We start from the raw sequence: 20,821 nt of genomic DNA, 5'->3' as shown, positions 1-20,821 counted from the left end.
CGGTAACATGTGCTATCCTGACCACCAATTTGTGTTCTAAAGTAGTTAATTAGATTCACATCAGCTGTGCAGCTACTCCATTAGCCAATACCATGGCAACAGTGGCGTATATAGTACTCCACTTGGGCATTGTCCGTTTGCCTTACTTTCAAGGAAGATGGCCTGGATGTGTTGTTTGTGATGTATTTCAACAGCTATATGGAGACAGACAGAGATATATTAGCTTTATGACTTCAGTGGATTGTGTGTAATGGCTAGATGTTCTACATGTGAGTACAGCTGTTATATTTCAGAACATTGCTACTTATGCAGGGTTTGTTTGTACCTGATACTTCTGCAGATGTTTCAGTCTGGCAAGGATGTTTGGGCAGCTCAAGGCTGTATGGCTATGCATGAACTGTTAGATGGTTTACAGTGTGTTCACCAGACATCCTTGGTTTGGTGTACATGTGCATCATACTGTGCTGTTAATCAGTAATTGGTAACACTTCCCGGTGTACACAAAACCCCCTGAAACGGGATTAGTGCAAACAAACCCTGTAACATCAGCAGCTGTTCCACTGTATAACAGCAACTATTTCACATAGGGCCATGTTAGTGTGTCTCTGACAAGGTATGTTAAGGCTTCTGCAGATGTCGTACAGTGAATGAATGATTTGTGATGTTATTACAGTTTGTATTGTAATTTGTTTGGGTGTGGGGGTGATGGTGGGTGTACATAGCAGATGCAGGTGTGTAGGAACTGCTTTTATACATAATCGATATGTGCGTGAGGGTTCCTTCCCTATTTGAACACCTATCCTTTAGTGGACTAATACTATGGTAATTGCAGGCTGATTGATTAAGGCACTGTTAATTGGTTCCTGTATAGCATGCAAGTGATGTTAGTCCTTGAATCCTTTTGGCAATACATTGGAATGTAATAAAGTGTTGCTACATGAAAGCTGTGTATTTATGTCATAGGTATTTGCAGTCACTGGAGTTGTGTTGGTGACTGACCCTCTTTGGCTAGGGTTGCCACCTTTTCAAATGGCCATAGTGGGACATTTTTGGGACACACATCAGATTTTACAGGCCAGCACAAACCCACGGTCATTACAAGGGATAGAACTTTTCTTTTTTGCCTAAATATAAGCTTATTCTTGTATAAGTTTAGTTGCTTATCCTGTTTCTTGTAATATGTAGGTATTTTAGATACAGAAAGAACTATTGTATGCAACTATTACATTACATATGGGACATAATTATGCCCTACAATCTCAGGACATTTGCCACGTTTAATATTTTTGGTCAGGACACACCCGCCCAAAGAGGGACTGTCCCTCGCAAAGTGGGACAGGTGGTAACCCTATCATTGGCTCTTGTCCATAGCACATATCTGTAATAGTGTATAGGCATATACTCTCCATATCCTTTGTTCATAAAGTTTGGTCGTGGCGGAATGTGTGATTACTATGGTCCATGTTATAGTCATATATGAACACTTTAACCGCTGTATACGGAATACCTACGGAATCCCAAAACCACACAATTCCGGCACCCACAGTACTGGGCCCAGACTCCCATACCCCACATTACCGACAGCGACAGTAACTCGCGAAAGTAACACAAACATGGAATACACACACACGCCCACACAGACACACTGCTACCCACCACATCCAAACAAACCATCCTACACTACGTATGAGCAGGTGGGCATGCCCCCTACACCCCCCATGAGGGTGCATGCACACCCCCACTTTAATATTCTACCTCCTAGATCGCACAAACAGATGCACAAAGCAAACCCACACCCACACATTACAGTCCCCCAGGAGCACACACCACACTCAGAACACACACTTACACACACTACAGCCCTCAGAAAGACACTTGCACACAGTAACCTACCTGAACCGCAACACCAGAAGCACTGATTAAATGTCCCTTACCATGGGGATTGTAAACCTCACCCTTCTGGTGTTTCGGTACTGTGGTCTTCTGGACTTTAAGCCTCGTGATTACGCACGTTGGTATGTCAAGCAGTCGGTATTTGGTAGGTATCCCATTTATATGTACCTCCATGGTTATGTAGATGTTGTTAACCTATCTATATATCTACTTATATATGTATATCCCCATATATTGACATATCTCTCTCTCTCTATCTATATATATCTATATATATCTATCTATCTATATATATATCTATAGCATGCACCTTTCATTGTGTACATGCTGGTTTGTCTTATTTCCACACATTCCTACCTTTTGTGTTTTAACCTGTCAGTATACACAACTGCCATTTGTACATCTTAGGTAGCTTAGTGGTAGGTTATTGTGAAGATTGTGAACATGGTTGCGTGTTCTAATCTTGGCAGTGGTAATTTTACCTCTCAGAGCAGGCACTGGTAGTGCAAGGGTGATTAACGCACATTTCAATGGTTGTGTGTTCCAAATGTTTATTATTCTGTGGAATACTGCCTATATATGCAAGCTGTGATTAAGGTATACTATGTAACATGTAAATCATCTCTGACTTTATTGGGATTTGAACCATGACTGTACAGATATTATTCAAATGCTGTAGCCATTACACTATTGACATTAACGTTCCTTCTGCCTATTTCCTATGTCCATGAATCCTATGTGTAAGCTTGCCTACACAACAGGTGGAGCCACCCACACCCAGTGAGCTTCTCGAAATACCGACATAACACATGAATTGAGACTGTACATTAACATCCTAACTACATTTGGCATAGCCACTCACTGACACACGTCAGGGGGAAACCTTGATGTGTGACTGGCCAACAGTATATACACCCTTGGGATCATGTGTCCCAGACACATACAGCCAGGGTGTGTGGAAGCCACTCCAGTTCTACAGCTGCAAGACCTGTTGGGGAAAATGAATGCTGTTGGTTTGTCATGCTAACATGCCCTTTTGAGATCACTATGTGCCTCTATCACCCTACAGCCCACCAGTCTTCAACAGCTTCCAGCAACTCTGCCTGGAATCACTTCATTGGCTATGGTTGACAGAGGCTCAGTTACTTCATCAATGGTGCAGGTAAAGCCACCATACTGTAGCTATGCTTCTAAATGCTCTTGGGCAGATAGCCTACTACCTATCTGTGAACCTCTACAGTGCAGGCCATCTCCAACATCATATGTGATTATACAGAGTTTTCTGATCACAATATACAGTGTACATTCACCATGCCAACATCCTAGCTGACAGGTTCAGCGCAAACTCCCCCCCCTCCCCACCAAAAGGGCAAATATGTATCCCAGCAGAGTGCTGCCCCCCTGACATCTCAGATGCTCGGGTAAGAGTCGCCCTCTTCAAAGCAAAAAACACAGCATCAATGGGACCAGACGGTGTCCCGGGCTGCGTCCTACATGAACTCCAAGAAGAGCTAAACCCAAACATAAAACTGCTGTTCAATCTCAGCCTTACTAAAGGATATGTGCCCAAAGAGTGGCGTACAGCAACAGTGGTCCCTCTCCATAAAGGTGGTGCCTCAACGGATCCTGGAAACCATCGCCCCATAAGCCTGACTAGCTTGGTCTGCAAAGCTATGAAAAGGATCATCATGGACCTCATAAATAAAGATATTGGGGACCTACAGACATTGAATCCTACCCAGTTCGGCTTTGTTAAGGGCAGATCCTGCCTCTTAAACCTGGTTGATTTCTTTGAAACAGTCACCAAGGCAATTGACGAGGGGAAGGTGGTCCACACAGCCTACCTGGACCTCGCAAAAGCCTTCGATACAATACCCCACTCGGGCATTATAGATAAGCTCACCAGCTTAAATATAAACCCCTATGTCACTAGATGGATTGCAAACTGGCTCAAGGACAGAACCCACATGGTTAGAATTGCTGGAGCCATGTCAGACTCCAAACCAGTTACAAGTGGTGTCCCACAAGGCTCAGTCCTGGGACCTCTCTTGTTCGGTATATATTTATCGGAGGTACAGGCCAACATGGAAGGACTGTGGCTGACCAAGTTCGCAGATGACTGCAAACTGGGCAACATAATCGACTCTCCAGCCGACACAAGCATCCTCCAAAAGGGCCTCATTGAAACAGACAACTGGTGCCAGAGCCATGGCCTCAAGCTAAATACCAAAAAGTGTATAGTTATCCCCTTTGGCAAAAACAAAGTGCCCACAAATTACCACATAGGTGGTAATCCATTAAGTACAGAAGAAGTAATTAGGGACCTGGGGACCCAAGTTGATAGCAATCTCTCATTTGACAACCACGTGGCCAAAGTGGTTAGAAAAACATTTTATATAGCCCACCTAATCATGAAGGGATTCACATCTAGATCAGGGGAGATCATCGTGCCTCTTTACTCATCTCTCATCAGGCCCATAATTGAGTACAATGCCCCTTTTGGGTTGTACCTTACCAGACACCTGCAGCAACTGGAAAGACCCCAAAAGTACCTCACTAAGAGGATCAAAGGGCCCAAACAGATGCCATATGCTGCCCGGTTAAAGAAACTCCAGCTCTACTCAGTGGCATACCGCCTGTTCAGAGGCAATCTGTGCCTGATGTATAAAGCCATGTCCAACCCAGAATTAATGGACATGCTGCACCTCAGAAAATCCAAATCCCATCCAGCTACGCGCTCGAGAGACTTGAACCTCAGCACTGAAATAAATAGGACATGCTGGAGGGACAGATTCATAACTCAGAGGCTCCCTTCACTCTGGAATAAAATCCCAGTCCAGGTTAGGCAGAGTCCCTCATTGACTCTCTTCAAGAGGAATCTTGATGAGTGGATGGGAGATCATAGGTTTACCCCGGGTATCACTTCTGTGTCACTGTTAGACAGAGGCACAGTATACTAACCTCGAAAAAGGGCATAGCAAAATAAATTTAAAATGGGTGGCGAAAGCCAAACACATTCTGGCTAGGCTTATAAATGCCCTAGGGCAGATAGCCTAGTATGAATCTATGAACCTATGAACCTATGTAGTCAGACAACAGTTAAGTACAGCAATAGCATACAGACTGATACATACTCACACCAAAAGCCTTCTTAGAAGCTAGTGGACATGCATAGGTTTCAGGCTTTGTATTGCCTACCAGTAGGTTACCTACAGGAAAGATGGGACACAAGCACAGATGGGATACATGCCTGCATCAATGCCATACCAACTTGCATGTGTCAGCCTAAGGCTTTGGAATGCTGGCCAAGGCTATTGGCGCACCCATGGTGCCATTTTTAGGCATGTCTCAGAGGTGGATCTCACCTCCATGAACTGCACAATAATGGAACCAATGAGGGTTAGGCGACTCAACGCCAGAGGTAGTACTCACAACATGCACGTGCTCACAGCACCCCTCAGTATGGACAACATCTACATCTGTTCTGTGACTGGGACCTGTATAAGGCTCCTCAGAGCACACCAGCACTACCAGACTACAGCCCATAACACACATTTCAGCCACTGTACATGGACTGGCACAGAAATGGAGGGGGTGTATCTATATTCATCTGGGATACCTACACCTCCAAGTTAGTGGGGCAGCATGATACCTCTGTGATCATCCATTTGCAGCTAACATCAGCCACGACTGCAATGCAAACTGTGAGCTGCTACAGATAACCCTCCATGACACAGGAGCACCACTACAACTATCTGGAGACAGTGGTAAACATGACAGTTCTACCAGACACCCTGTTATTGGTCAGTGTCGGCTAGCCTACACTTAACTAGATAACCTACTTGAGTATTCATTTCCAGGCCCAGCACTTTGTGGAATTTATCACCTCATATGGCCTGTATCAGTTGGGAGATGGACTAACGAGAGGTGAAAACATACTAGAAGTGGTAATCACTGACATGTGCAACAGGTGCACTACAGCAGAGGTAAACCGGTCACTGTTTAGATCTGACCATGAGCTATTCACTGATGATTTCTACTCCCAACCATCTCCCCTACACAGGGAACACACAGTGAATACCTTTTCTACAGCTTAATCCACAGTACTAATGATAGAGGTGGGAGGGTTCAAAGCCCCCATGCTCAGGGATGACACTGCTCAAGATACAGACAGAATTACGGATGCACTCTATATGCACCTACATAGATGTACGGGTCGTGCCATCAATGGTAAACCAGAACCAGCTACTCCTACACAAGGACACCAGTCTGTGGAACCCCTGCATTATACAGGCTATAAAACAGAAGTAGTACAGTAGTCCAGAACAACAGCAAATCCCAAGACATGCAGACGTCTGTGACCAGTATTAGCAAGATACTTATGTTACTCATGTAATCATCCAATGCTGACATCCACAAGTAAATAGGCATGGATTCGGAATATGACCACAAAGGCTTCTTTGGCTATGTCAAGGATGTAAGCAGTAACACACAGATTTGCACTGTGCTGGTGCAATATTGCACTGAATATACTAACCCTACTGATATCACCAACACACTTGATGATACATTCGGAGCAAGCTTCACCCCCTACTGGGCCCACAACAATACCCAAAATGTACAGTATCCCAGACATCTGTGACATACAGGTGGTAATGGCCCTTTCAAACAGCATGACAGAGCATCAATGGAGGCAGATGGTGTCCCAGACTGCATCCTGCAGACACTACAAAACAAAGTGCCCCCCCGCATAATTTAGCAATTCACCATTAGCCTCTACACAGGCTACATGGCCATTCACTGGCGCATGGCAACAGCTATTACACTCCACCAAGGTGGTGACACAACTGACCATAGTAACTACCACCCCATAGGCCTGAGTAGCCTGATCTGCAAGGCTATGGAGCGCATCCTCATGGCACTCATGAACATAGACACTGGTAACCTCCAGACACTTGACCTAACCCAGGTCACCTTGACTGAGTGCTGATCATGCTTACTGAACCAGTTTGACATCTTACAGCCGCCTAGAATTTAGGTGTGGGATGTGGTATTTCACACATACTGCCTGGACCTCGCCAAGGGTTTTGACACCATTCCCCACTCAGGTATCATTTCTACACTCACCAGCCAGTACATACACCCATACATCGCAGGTTGGTTTGCCAACAGGCTTACACACAGAACCCACATGGTAAACCTAGCAGCCTCCAGGTCCAACTCTTGACCAGTCACAACTGGTGTCCCACAGGACTCAGTCCTGGGACCCCTACCGTTTGCCATATACTTCTCAGAGGTACGGGCTAACACAGGTGGACTATAGCAGGTGGTGTTTGGTGATTACTGCAGACTGAGAGCCAAAACTGACAGTCCAACTGTCAGAGACGTCCTTCAAGGGGCCTCACATAGACCAACACAGGGTGTTAGAGTGATGGCCTCCAGCTAAAGGCCACATACTGCATGGTCATTCCATTTTGGGAAAGTACACACACACATATTAACACATGAGTGGCAGACAGTATAATTCAGATGACGTAATGGCTATGTGGGGACTACATTACACAGTGATCTCTCCTTTGACAGTCATATGTGCGAAGTAGTTAGGACATCCATCTATGTAGGCCATCTGATTACTTAAGGGTCCACATCTAAACAAATTTAGGTTATTGTGCCCCTTTACTCATCAGTCATCAATCACATCATCGAGTATGATAACCCATTTTGGATGTACCTCAGAAGACACATCTGACAGCTGGAAGGGCCACGAACGTACCTCTAATAGAGGGATAATGCCCTCAGACATGTGTCTTGTGCTGCCAGACTGCATAAACTCATGCATTACTCAGTGGGATCTTGTTTACTCAGGGATGATATTTGCTGGCCAACAAAGCCCTGTCCAAGTCAGGCTTAATGGATATGCTCCTCCTATGGGCATCCATGTCACAGTGAGTCACACACTGTAATGAGCTACACCTTGCCACAACCATAACTGGAAGATACTGGAGTGACAGATTCCTGTCACGGGTACTCCCCATTATTTGGAACTACATCCCCTGATTACATTATATGAAACCCCTCGCTAACACTCCAGAGAATCCTTGCAGAGTGGGTGGGGAACAGTGGATACACCCCAGGGATCCCGCAATTGGCTCTGCCCCACAGAGGGACAGTTAGTTAATCAATGGGGTGATGACAGCAGACACTTTTTGGCTATGCTTATGACTGGCCTCGGGCAGTTAGGCATGTACCTACCTATGTATCTATGAACCTATACATACAGTATGGACACATGCTGATAGCTTAATTTACTGTTCAGGTATTGACTTAACTTGTGCCAATTGCAGTTGTGTGTACAATAGTTGAGGGCTGCCTATGTAGGATGCACATAGTAGACCACCTGTACATGACAATTTACAGGTGGTTGTGTGTGTGTGCCATTCATGTTTGCTGTGTGTGCAGGTGGAGAAGGGTGTCAGTCCATAAGTGCCTACACTGTCAGTGTGTGTGAACGGATTTCAACATGGGTTGAGATAGGTGTGCTATTGCCGAACTATAAACCTCGCCCCTATCTCGATCCATGTTAAAACCTGTTCCTAGGTTGGCTTTTGGAGTTTGACATTGCTGTGTTCGACTTTCCGTGTTCAAACAAAGTGCAGTCGATGGAATTAGATTCGAAAATTTGAGAGTAAACTGGATTGTTAAGCTTAAGAACATATCACTGTGATCATTTATGTTGTATATCAGTGTGAAAATGAGTTTCTAGTGCGAGCGCATGTGAAGGTAAGGAAGAAATGAGCAACCAAACAAACCAGGATGTTAAGAACTGAGATGCATTTCATAAAATGACAAAATTCTGCTTCACTTGACTTATCCATGTCCATACCCTGCATGAACCATGAACCATGAACCAAGGAGAAGGACAGTAATGATGCAAACACTGACATTTGGGAAAATACGAAATAAATGTATTAAATGTAAAAATGATGGTTAATATACTCATATCTGACACTTGGAGAGGACTGAGAAACATTTATGAAATCTGTAAATGTTGCTTAATATACTCAGATTTTATAGCTATACAAAAGAACTGAAAAAATGGCAAGAAACACTAACATTAAAAAAGAAATTAAATACCTTTTCAAAACCATATATCCAAAACTCTATGAACAGCATGCAAAGGAAAAACTGAGCAGAGGAAGAAATGAGAAGTGAGAGATAGTGCAAACACTGATATTAGGAAGACCAAGATAAAATATTCTTCATATTTTAATGACTGGCCTATCCCAAGATCCATGAATAGTATACAAGGAAGAGCAGAACAATTGAGCAAACACTGACGTTAAGAAAGAACTGAGGTACGATTGCTAAATGTGTAAGATACTGTTGACCTATGTAACAAAAATCTCCATGAACACATTGGTTCGGTGGGCAAAAGGGAATAATCATGCCATGGAGCAAACTGACACTAAAACGCACTGAGAAATGACACTTGTGTCTCTGCAGTTGGATCAGTCAGACTGAATTTATGTAAAAGTAGAAGCCGATGCACTTGTTTGGATTACTTGTTTTGTCCTTATGATTCACTTTTCCAAAGTGCACTATAATGTTCCAATGTATTACGTTAATACTTTCTAACTATATTTTACACGAAATGCTGAGCAACCTGATGATGTCTTTGGGCTATTAGACATGTAACTTTCCACGGCTATTACATGTTGACATTTGTAAAATGTTTGCTTAAGCACGCCTAACAGCTGCAATATGCTAAATTTCCAATGAGCTAAACATGCTGTCAACTTTTCCTGAAAAGTCTTGTTAGAAAGCATAAACTGGACACATCCTTACAAGTTCCGGAAACAAATATAAAAAGATCTTGAACAGTAAATGCTGTTAAAACACCAGTAGCTGTGGAATGTCACACCTTTAGCAGTTTGCACACTTATTCAGAATTTCCTGACAAATGTGCTTAAAAGTATAAACCCATATACTTTTTGAGCAGTAAATGTTGAAAAGGTGATAACAGTAAAACGTATCCTGTAGCATTCAAAGATTCTACACAGTAATATGCGTCATTTTCAAAGTACTTTGTATGTTTTGTGCTGCAGCAGAGGACTAAGACTGATCTCTTAGTGAAGGCACAGGGCTTGATTCCTTCTACTTTCACCTTTGGGGTATTTACTTGACCAGTCAGTGCTCCTTGGTCACCCCTGAAAGGTACCCTGGTGCCTAGTGGAGTTACCTAGTTAGCAAAGGTATAAAATAAAAGTTATGTTCCTCAAAACACACTATCTACATAACCTAGTCCAGGCAGACCTCAGTTTGTAACAGCTATGCCTGCATACATTTAAAATAAATAAATAAACAAACAAAAAAGGCTTTCTCAAGCTGTTCAGATTACAGTGTAAGCATTGATAATAGTTTTCCTAGCATCATCTCAGGATTCAGTCATTAACTATGAAAAGTTCTGAGAATTGCTTACTTATGACTTTGCTAAAACACTTTCAGTTTAGGACATTTCAAAAGAAAAAGTATAGTGTCTCCCACGATGACTTTTTCCAAGTTTTCTCTTTCTAGACATGTAGCTCTCAGTTAAAAAAATAACCTAGTTTAACTTAATTAATCTATCTCTGAGAATCTCCAACCAAACATGCACACATGCTGTCGCAGTCTGTAGTTAAAAGTGCTGCACAGTCTCTAGTTAAATTCTGGGAATCCTCAGCCAGATGGACACATGTTTAATAATGTTAGCAGTCCTAGTTCTACATTTATTATGGACAGCTGGGGGCACCCCTGAGAACCAACAACCATTGCGAGGTATGCTTGGGAGTCCATGACTTTTGCCTGGTTACCCATGTCCCTTTCTGTACAGGAGCGGCCTTAGGTCAACTGGTGCTCTAGGCAAAAGGGCTCCACGGCGCCCCCCCAAACCACCTGATGCCCCCACCCTGGTCTACCTACACCAAATAAATACTGAAAAAATGCCCCTGCTAGAGCGGCACCCTAGGCAGCTGCCTAGTTTGCCTATGCCTAAGGCCGGCTATGTGTACAATACCTGCATGCACCACACACACACACGCGCACGCACACGTGCACACAGACACAGGAATGCACAGCTTATATTATTACAGTGATCAGTTGGACACACGTACAGATTTTATTTTAAGTTGCACAACATTAATTTATATTTTTTTAAACACGCAGGTACTAGCTAGAAAATCCAGCAAGTAGAACATTTCTCTGCAACTCACCAGAAGGCTATATAGTATGTGTAGTACCAACATGAAAGACAAGGCAACATTGTGTCCTTGTAATTAAATTTAGTTTACTATGAAAATGTTGAAACATGCCATCTTCAGAATAAAAATTCGAGATCATATTATTATAAAAGTGAAATGCTGAAGATTGCCCTCCTGCAGGACCATCTTAGCACTTGTTTCTAGATCTGCACTAGTAGGGAGATGTGAAGTCCTTGTGGTCTTCAGCATTTTGATCTTATGATATGCTTTTGGGATTTTGTATTTGAAGACTGTATTTTGCATCATTGTCATAATACACATTTACATTTGTGTGTGCTAATATAGATGGATAAGCAGCATGGCTTAATCTCTTTAAAGAACTGCACTTGTTACTGCAACTGTCAGATCAGTATGTAACTGAAGAAGCACTACCCAAATCTAAACACAGAAAAAAACATGCAGACAGACAGACAGACACACACACACACACACACGCGCGCGCATACACGCATGCACACACACACACGCGTGCGCGCATACACGCACGCACACACACACGCGCGCGCACGCGCACGCACACACACACACACACACACACACACACACACACACACACACACACACACACACACACACACACACACTGATTCAGAAACATTCTTGGGTTGCTGAAAAATCCCATGACCTGCAGAATATGATAATGGCAATATAATGAAATGCTAATGACCAACAATATTAAAATGTGTGTCTCCACAAATGTAAATGATCGAAAACAATATAATACAGTAATTCAGAGATGTATATGCAACACAATTACTGGCACTAGTGTCATAGTTAATAACCACAGTGGAATTCTTGAGTTACAGGAGGTGAATCATGGAACAAGGTATTGGGTAGTTGCAGTATTAGCAAACAAGTCTGTGCAACAGGCTGTTCTTGTCATTGACAGTCATGGTATTGTGAATCCCCTTCCCCTGGTGGTGCTGTGTCATCTGTTTGCATGTAGCATTTAATGCCTTTCATGACACTGTCATTGTGGACTAATGCCATGTGGAAACAGCCATCATGCAGAAGCTAGTTGAGATGTGTTGTCCTCATTTGTAGGTTTATGGAAATCATGGAGTACCTATCCCTGTGGATACCAAGATATATGTGGCTTTGAGAATACTAGCTACAGGGACCTTTCACCAGCCAATGGGAGCATGGTGGGTGTATCCCTGGAATCTGCCTTCAGGATATTTTACCAGTTCCACTATGCCATGCTACAGTATGTGGAAAGCATATGTTCTTCCAACATACCATAGAAGAAACAGCCAACACCTCATAGGCTTTTTATGACATAACCCATTTCCTTGAGGTACTGGGAGCCTTAAGCTGCATTTGCATTGAAATAAAGTCTCCACTTGGCTAACATAGAACAAGTTGTAGTAAACACAAGGGTTTCTACTCCATCAACTGCCAGGAGGTCTGTAATGTACAGGGTATTGTACACAATGTGTCTGCAGACCACTCAGGCAATACTCAGTATTGTTACATATGGCATGCACATGACTAATGTAGTATATTGTGTGAGGTGATTTCACCCAGGGGTATCTTTTTTGATGATGCCAGATATGCTCTAGAGTCATAGTTCATGACACCTATAAAAATTTTCCAGACCATTGCAGAAACTGGCTATAGCTATACCCTATCACAGACTGAGGTCACTGTTGAATGTGTGGTTAACCTGCTGAAGGCATGCTTTCATTGTCTGGATGCAGCAGATCATGCTCTGCAGTATGACCCAGATATGTGCAATAAGACATGTTCAATCTATGCTATGCTGCATTAAATCTCTGTATGCAAACAATGCAGCAGGGGCGATACATTCAGGAGGAAGGTGTTCCACATGCAGTAATGAAGAAGGAGCCTGATGAAGATTCTAGGGAGGAGATGGGTGTAATGGAGGACTACATCATGTACAGGTTGATGCAGTATGCCATGGGGCTGGATAAGAGGTAGCAGCTGTTCATAACTGTGGACCAGGTAAAAGCAGTATACAGAAAAGAAAATGTGATGTTTGGAAATCTTCACTCAGGCTGTGCTCTTCCATACATAGATCACCTACACTGGGCATTGCAGAAAGGGAGTGTTTCATGAATGCAAGCAATGGCCTGTACCATGCATTAAAATGGCACAAGCACATCTTATGCTGCTCCTCTCCATGCTGGATGGCAGAATGGAAGTGGTAGCAGTACATGCGATTGACAGTGGCTTCCCCCTTCCGCTGTGACCCTCACTATTAGAAATGGAGATGGCATGACCGTGGGAACTTTATCTGCCACAATGTTTGTGTGCACATGAAGACCTGGATCATGCAACCTGTCTATGCCACATGTCCTTGATGTCACAAATGTGTGACATGCAGTCCCAAGGGTCATTACTCTCACCTTGTAAAACACCTACCATCTCAGCAAGGACTATGATGTTGTTAGCCTTTTTCTGTATGATGGCCCTGCAAATGCAATGCATCATGGACATTGAGATAGCTATCTTCGGTGGAGGTAATACTCATGGTATGTACAATCACTGACACTTCACTCACCTCTGACTTACCCATGCTTAGTAAAGCTTATGACAACCAAGAAAGACAAAAGAGATTCTTAAAGGGCAGCCATGCTCAACTCCTATGTCCAGGACTCCACAGTGGCCTCTGAATAACTCAGTACCTCCATGCACATTAGCAAAAAGCCCCTCTTCTCTGATAAAGGTGGTTCATTTAAAATGCCACTTCCTGTTCCCTCAACTCTAGTGCCAGGTGGGCAACACAAACTTTTGCAACACTTTTCGTGTCAGTGGCCTGATATCTACCTTGCTTATAAATTCTGCCCTGGCCACCAGCAATATTGATGTAATATACAATATCCCACCAGGAAAGGTTGCAAAAGGGCTGGTCAGTCTCTTGTGGCCAATCATCCTCCAATCATGGAGATGGAAGCCTGCAGCAAGATATTATTTTCTGCATGGAAGAAGTAGCATTTTCTTTGTTTAACTTTTCTTAGCATCTTGCTGTGAAAGGAAAAAGAAACTATATGTGAGGATAATCACCCCAGTTGCAGTCATAAACCTACCCTGATACAATATGTGGGTTCCATTTGTGGAGCAGGTATATGGCATTAATGAATCTATGTGGGCTGTAACACATACCTACTGCATACCCATGGACAGTGTTGCTGTTATTATTGTACATTATCCACCCCCCACAAAAATGGGACAGTGAAGAGATATCATTTGAACCCTCCCCTTTGTGGTCATAGGCATTGGCCTTCAATAATATTTCACAGCTGACTACCATCAATATTATGGCTGCCACTGGCTGACCTTCCCCATGCCATGACTTTGACAACATAGGTGTTTACCCATGGAAGGCCAATGTGAGTATATATAAAGACGGGTACAGCACCTGACATACAAACAGGACCCTGTTATAAGTACAAGTGCATCACTGACTCAGCAGCTGCGTTATAAAGTGGAAGGAAAAAGGTGTGCTTCTACTGCAGATTGCATAATGTAAGTGTGCGCACGCACGTGCACACACACACACACACACACACACACACACACACACACACACACACACACACACAAGCATGCACATACACACACACACATATATATATATATATATATATATATATATATATATATATATATATATATATATATATATATATATATATATATATATATATAGATATGTGTGGTGAACAAAAGTGTGTTGGTACAAAATGCACTCTCACTGCAGTTTTTGTTGAAGGAATAGAAACTCAATCCTTACTCCATCTAGTGTTAAACATCCAAAGTGCATATCCATAACCAGCAGTAACATCACCCAGTCACATTGTTGTGCTTCTGTGCTCTCTCATTTAGGTGTATCCATCAGCAGTGTAAAAATAATATATAAATAATAGGGTCCTTCCTTCATCCTTCACCCCCCAAAACTCACTGAATACCTTGGCATTACATCATAGTTGTGCTATGAAGTGCGAGAGTGGTATTGGCCTAGTCATGGCCTACCTGGTAAGAGGGGTTAGCGACCTATATACAGCCTCACACAACAAATCAATGCACAACTCAGTCTTATATAAATTATATTACTACAACTGATCAGGTTCATGAGGGCCATTCCTAATAATACATGCTGTGGACATAAGTGCAGTACTGTTTTTGTGCTTGTACCGTTGAATGGCGAGGTACTCCCACACTGATGCTTGGAACACCTCACAGCAGTCTACGTGACTGCACCTGTATTTTATAAGATTAACAAACATTTCACTGAGCACAACAGCAATGCAGGTTATAAGTAAACATTTGTTAGGAAGGGAATGGATAATGAAAAATGATGACATGCACATCTACCTTACAAACGTGTAGCCTTCATTAAAGTAACTTGCTGCTTCTTTTTATCAAGCCTGTACGATTGCCTGTCTGAAATCTTCCATAGGAGAATGAGCCTCATAGAGGCTGCATGGGTTTATAGCATGCAAATCCAAACATTCTAGCATGACAGTTATGCAAATAAGGCACTGCCTAATGAATGTTTCTGAATAGCTGATTTTATGCATTGTGTTTGTGGGCCAAGTTGCGCTAAGAGGCTCTCTCTGTCTTAAGCACTTGCATGAACACTTGCAAAGTGTGCTGAGCATTCATGGGCAGGTCAATGTCCCTTATGGGAATGTCAGGAAAAGTAGTTTATTTCTATATTGCATGGAAGTGCTAAGGAGCAAAACTGTTATCATACCTAGGCAACAAACTCCTAGTAGACACCTTCCATGCTAGTGTTCAGACTTTAATACCAATCATACCTAGGCAACAAACTCCTAGTAGACACCTTTCATGCTAGTGTTCAGACTTTAATACCACCCTGGCTTGTCAACACTGTGTGCTCTACTTAATGGTCACACCATGACAGGTCACACAAACAAGATGCCAAATAATGTGTGGCAAGTAAAAAGTAAAAGAAAGTAAGTGGGAATGGCTGTTAGTGGTTTGTAATAATTTTCTGGACTATGACCTGGTGATTTTCTATGGCTTTCAAGGGCATTGAGTTAGGTAGGGCTCCCGGTGGTGCAGCAAGAAAAGCAGTATTTTCCATTATATGCTGCATTGGGACCACTGGTAGAATTTGCTTGGGGACTCTTATTAGGATCCCCAGTATAAACTGGATGTTCATCACAGCCTTGACAGGATGGTGTCTAATGCCACTGGCATGTCTTGCTGTGGTGAGCAGTGTAGGCACCACTACAGAGGCCTGAGGATGTGCCATCCTGACCTTCTTAGCTTGTGGGAAGAAGAGGTTAGAGGAAGAGCACCTGAGATATTCTCTAAGTATTATCTGCCTTGTGTGCACAGCCATTATTTTTCATAGTTATAGAGGTGAATATATAAGCATATAAACTAATGATCTCACTTTTCTTTCAGCTCAGAAGGCATATTGTTTCTTTTTATTTGGTAATTCTGATTACATTCAGGTTCTTACACATATCTGCTATATGTCTGCTTTGTGCAAGTCTGTGGCCCTTTAAAAGTAATATTGCTCCACTTAAAGTTTGCATAGTGCATGCATGGAATATTTTCTGGTATTAAAAAGTTGTAACATATACTACTGCAGCTGAATACTATGCATGCCTTTTGCTGTGCTACTTTTATACATGCTAGATTTATAACATCGTAATGAGGATATATATAACATAGCAGAAGTATTTATTATCATTCTGGTAACACTGATCTTTATAAGCACATTATTAATCATGTCCACAAGCATGCCCACAAGTCCACAGCACATCTGCTCACACACGTTACGGGATGCTACGTGTTTTATTGTCTTTCTTCCAGCACATTATTGCCTATTACTGGCAAATACTTGTCTGTGTTCAAACCCTAGCTAATTTTTCTGCTCCATCACTCTGCACCTAACTCTTATAGTCCACTTTCCCTTTCCCTCTCATCCTCCTACTCCTGCCAGTCTTCTTCTTATTGCATCGTAGTTACCCCCCACCATTATTTCACCCCTTTCTACCTTGCCATTTACCTTCTATTACATACTTGCACTTTTCTGAGCCTCTATCCAAAAGCTAACATCTCTTTAAAGTTTTACTTACTTTCCTTCTAACTCCTTAAGTTTTCTCTGCCTCTAATACTTTTCTAGAATTTAAACCAGTAGCAATGTCACTTTCACTCCCTTCCTCTCACTAAAACCCTCCCACAATGCAATCTCTAAATGATCCTTCTGCCACCTTTCTTATTTTAACTTACCTACAGTAACCTCTGCTTCACATGTATAGACGTCTGAATACAAATATGAAAACTACTGTATCAATATAAAAGATACCGTGCATCTCAAACATTCTTGTTAACGTTTGTACAACTGCACCCTACGCATTGTTCTTATATATGATATTAATCTTCTGAATCTTCTTTCATGAGAATAATTGCACAATGTTAAAATTACTTTGTTTTTTCTGTGTATTGTTTTCAAGCTTTTCTCCCTGGCCCTCTGCTAAAAATGGGGTTCCTACTCATTCAAACGTTCCCTGTAACCAAATGTCAAATAAAATAAATAAAATAAATTATAGCATGGGGCCAGTACATATAGATAGTTCCTGACAACAGAAAAATAGACAGATTTAGTGCTTTAGTAGTATGCAGCCATTTAATGTTTGGTGTTATGATCTATATATACCCTATGTTTGTCTGATGCCTATGTGTTTTTCATTCTCCCTTCCCTCTCTTTTTTGCTAGCCTGTTTTATAATTATATTAATTTGTTTTATTTCTCTCCATTTATGCTTCTGTTTTGTACAGCAGCTGTCTTGGCCATGGCAGTGTGGACACCCCCGTTCTCTCTTTGTAAATAGTAGTGGATGTGCACATACTGAGGTGCATGCATTCTCTGTGCTCATTTGTTTCCTCATCTGACTCTTAACTATAACTATGAGATTGCCTCCTTGCCATGGATCCTGTCATTTTCATGAGCAGATTGTTTAATTAGTGGTGGTCTGGGCTGCGAATTTCCATCTAGTTAATTGATAATGAGCCTGAAGCCACATTACCCTATGAGCTTTACCTGCTGTAGGCATACTGTAATTACTCCAAGCTTGCTTCTGAGTCCCAGGGACAACATTTTAATATTACATACAGTTATAGTGGTTAGCAATTTAGGATTGTGCATCAGTGCACCAGATTCCCCATCTAAACTTGAAAAATATCCATATCTATATCCATATCCATATCCATATCCATATCCATATCTATATCTATCTATCTATCTATCTATCTATCTATCTATCTATCTATCTAGTCTGTCTATCTACCTATCTATATATACATAGATAACTGTTGAAAACATTAACAATGGCTAGCAATCTAGCTTTGTGTCTGTATCCCATGTACAAGATCCTATCTCTAAACAGGGAAAAAAATACTATTACAAAACATTAACAATATTACAATAGCTACCACATTACTTATGTGCCTGAAGCACTAAATCCCAGAGCCAAGCAGACAAAGAAATAAACACCATCACCAGTAACAATATTTTAACCATTATAACAACAATTAGCAATGCATGCAAATTATTGATTGCATCTTGCATTTACATTTACAGGAGGCAAAATTACACTTTAATCTCTCATTAGACCAATTATAGAGTACAATGCCCCTTTTGGAATGTACCTCACAAGACATCTGCAGCAGCTGGAAAGGCCAAAGAAGTACATCACAAAGAGGATTACTGGCCTCAAACAAATGCCCTACACTGACCGCCTCAAAAAACTCCAGCTTTACTCCATAACATATCGCGTACTCCGAGGTGATCTCTGCCTAACATATAAAGCTATGTCAAACCTAGAGCTGTTGGACATGCTACACCTAAAGAAATCCCAATCCCTCCAAGCTACACAATCTAGGGACCTAAACCTTGTCACCACAATAAACAGGACATGCTGAAGGGATAGATTCCTGTCCCAGAGACTTCCTATACTCTGGAACAAGCTACCCATCTATGTTAAGCAAAGTTCTTCATTAGCACTCTTCAGGAAAAATCTTGATGAGTGGATGGGAAATAGGAAATACACCCCGGGGATCACTTCTGTGTCTCTGCTGGACAGTGGCACAGGAAAATAACTTTCTTGGGTGGCGTAAGCTATGGTACCTTGCTGGCTAGGCTTAAGTAGGCCCTTGGGCCAATAGCATAGTACCTACCTACTTTGAAAAGTAGCACATCTTACCAATGTCCCTGAAGCACTTACTTACTTACTTAACACAATCTTTACTTGACTGAATGATGGAATGTCTGTCTGGCAGACTAATTAGTAGGCTTTTGACCTTATCTCCAGCAAACAAACCCTGGCTAGCTGGCTGGTTTCCAACCTTGCCTCCAGGGAACAAAACAAAGCTAACTGGATGGCTTGCTGGCTGGCTGCATTCCTATAATTCCAATACTAAGTTCATAGGTGTATATTAGGCTAATGACCACTAGGGATCTTATAAGCCTAGCCGTGCATCCCAAATGTGACCCACACATTTGATTTATATAGGTGGTGATTTACTGACTGCCTCTGTCCATAAGAGACCTAAGATCCAGACCAAGGGTGAATTTCCAATTATCCTTCCATTGGTCCAAGTTACACTTAAAAATGGATAGGGAGGAACTCTGCTTCAAATGGATGGGGACCCTGTTCCAGAGAATAGGAATTCTCTGAGAAACATATTTGTCTCCCCAGCATGTCCTAGCTATGTTGCAAGCAAAATTGAGGTATTTTAATCTAGTAGTTCTGATGCTGTTTGTTTTGTGGATGTGAAAAAGGTTCATCAAAACAAAGTCCAGGGATGTCCTATATGCCAGGCAAAGATCACTTCTCAGAAGTCTGTATGATACTGAGTAAAGAGAAAGGGCTTTGAGGCAATCAGTGTTGGACATTGTATTTACTCTCAGTATTCTTTTTGTAAGCACAAGATCAGGTTTCATTTAAATGTATTGTGTTAGACAAAAATACAGTATTCTCCTTATATAAGTCTAGGCATGCAGCCATATTAAAACAGGCTCTCACAGTGTGCATACAGTTTCAGTAAATGCACTTTCAATCAGTGAAAATAATCCTTCAGTCAAGAATACTAATAAGAAGAGAATGTGTAGTACACTGAGTGCAAACACATTTTGTTTGTATGATACTAGTCTTGGGAACCAAGGTTAAAGAGGTGTGTAGAAATTTACAGGGTTTTGATATTATTAGGAGATACTTCAGATACAGTCAGTTAAGTTAGCTTGTTTGGACTGATATGCAGAAAATCATTGCGGTGCAGTCCTCAGAAGTTTTATACAGACACTCGGGAGTGAGTGCAGAAATCAGGTCAAATATCCAGCATTCCAGAATATTAATGATATTATTCAGAAGGATAGTGCTGAAGCTACAGACATAATCATCAGCACTGTCACATCATGAGAACAGCATTTATGGACAGTATAATAAGTGTGGAAGCTACAGACATTAAGATTTGATTCAGATATTGTTGACATCTACCTCCACTGTAAACAATAAAGCATTCTTAACCAAACTATAGTGTGTACAGACTTTATTCCGAAAGGTACAAGAAGATGTGGCCCATAAAGGAGAGACTGGCACCTATTCAGTACAAGTTTAGGTAATTAACAGA

The sequence above is a fragment of the Protopterus annectens genome, chromosome 8.part0 (assembly GCF_019279795.1).
Source record: "Protopterus annectens isolate FY-2018-M chromosome 8.part0, PAN1.0, whole genome shotgun sequence".
NCBI lineage: Eukaryota > Metazoa > Chordata > Ceratodontiformes > Protopteridae > Protopterus > Protopterus annectens.
This window is presented reverse-complemented; position numbering follows the sequence as displayed.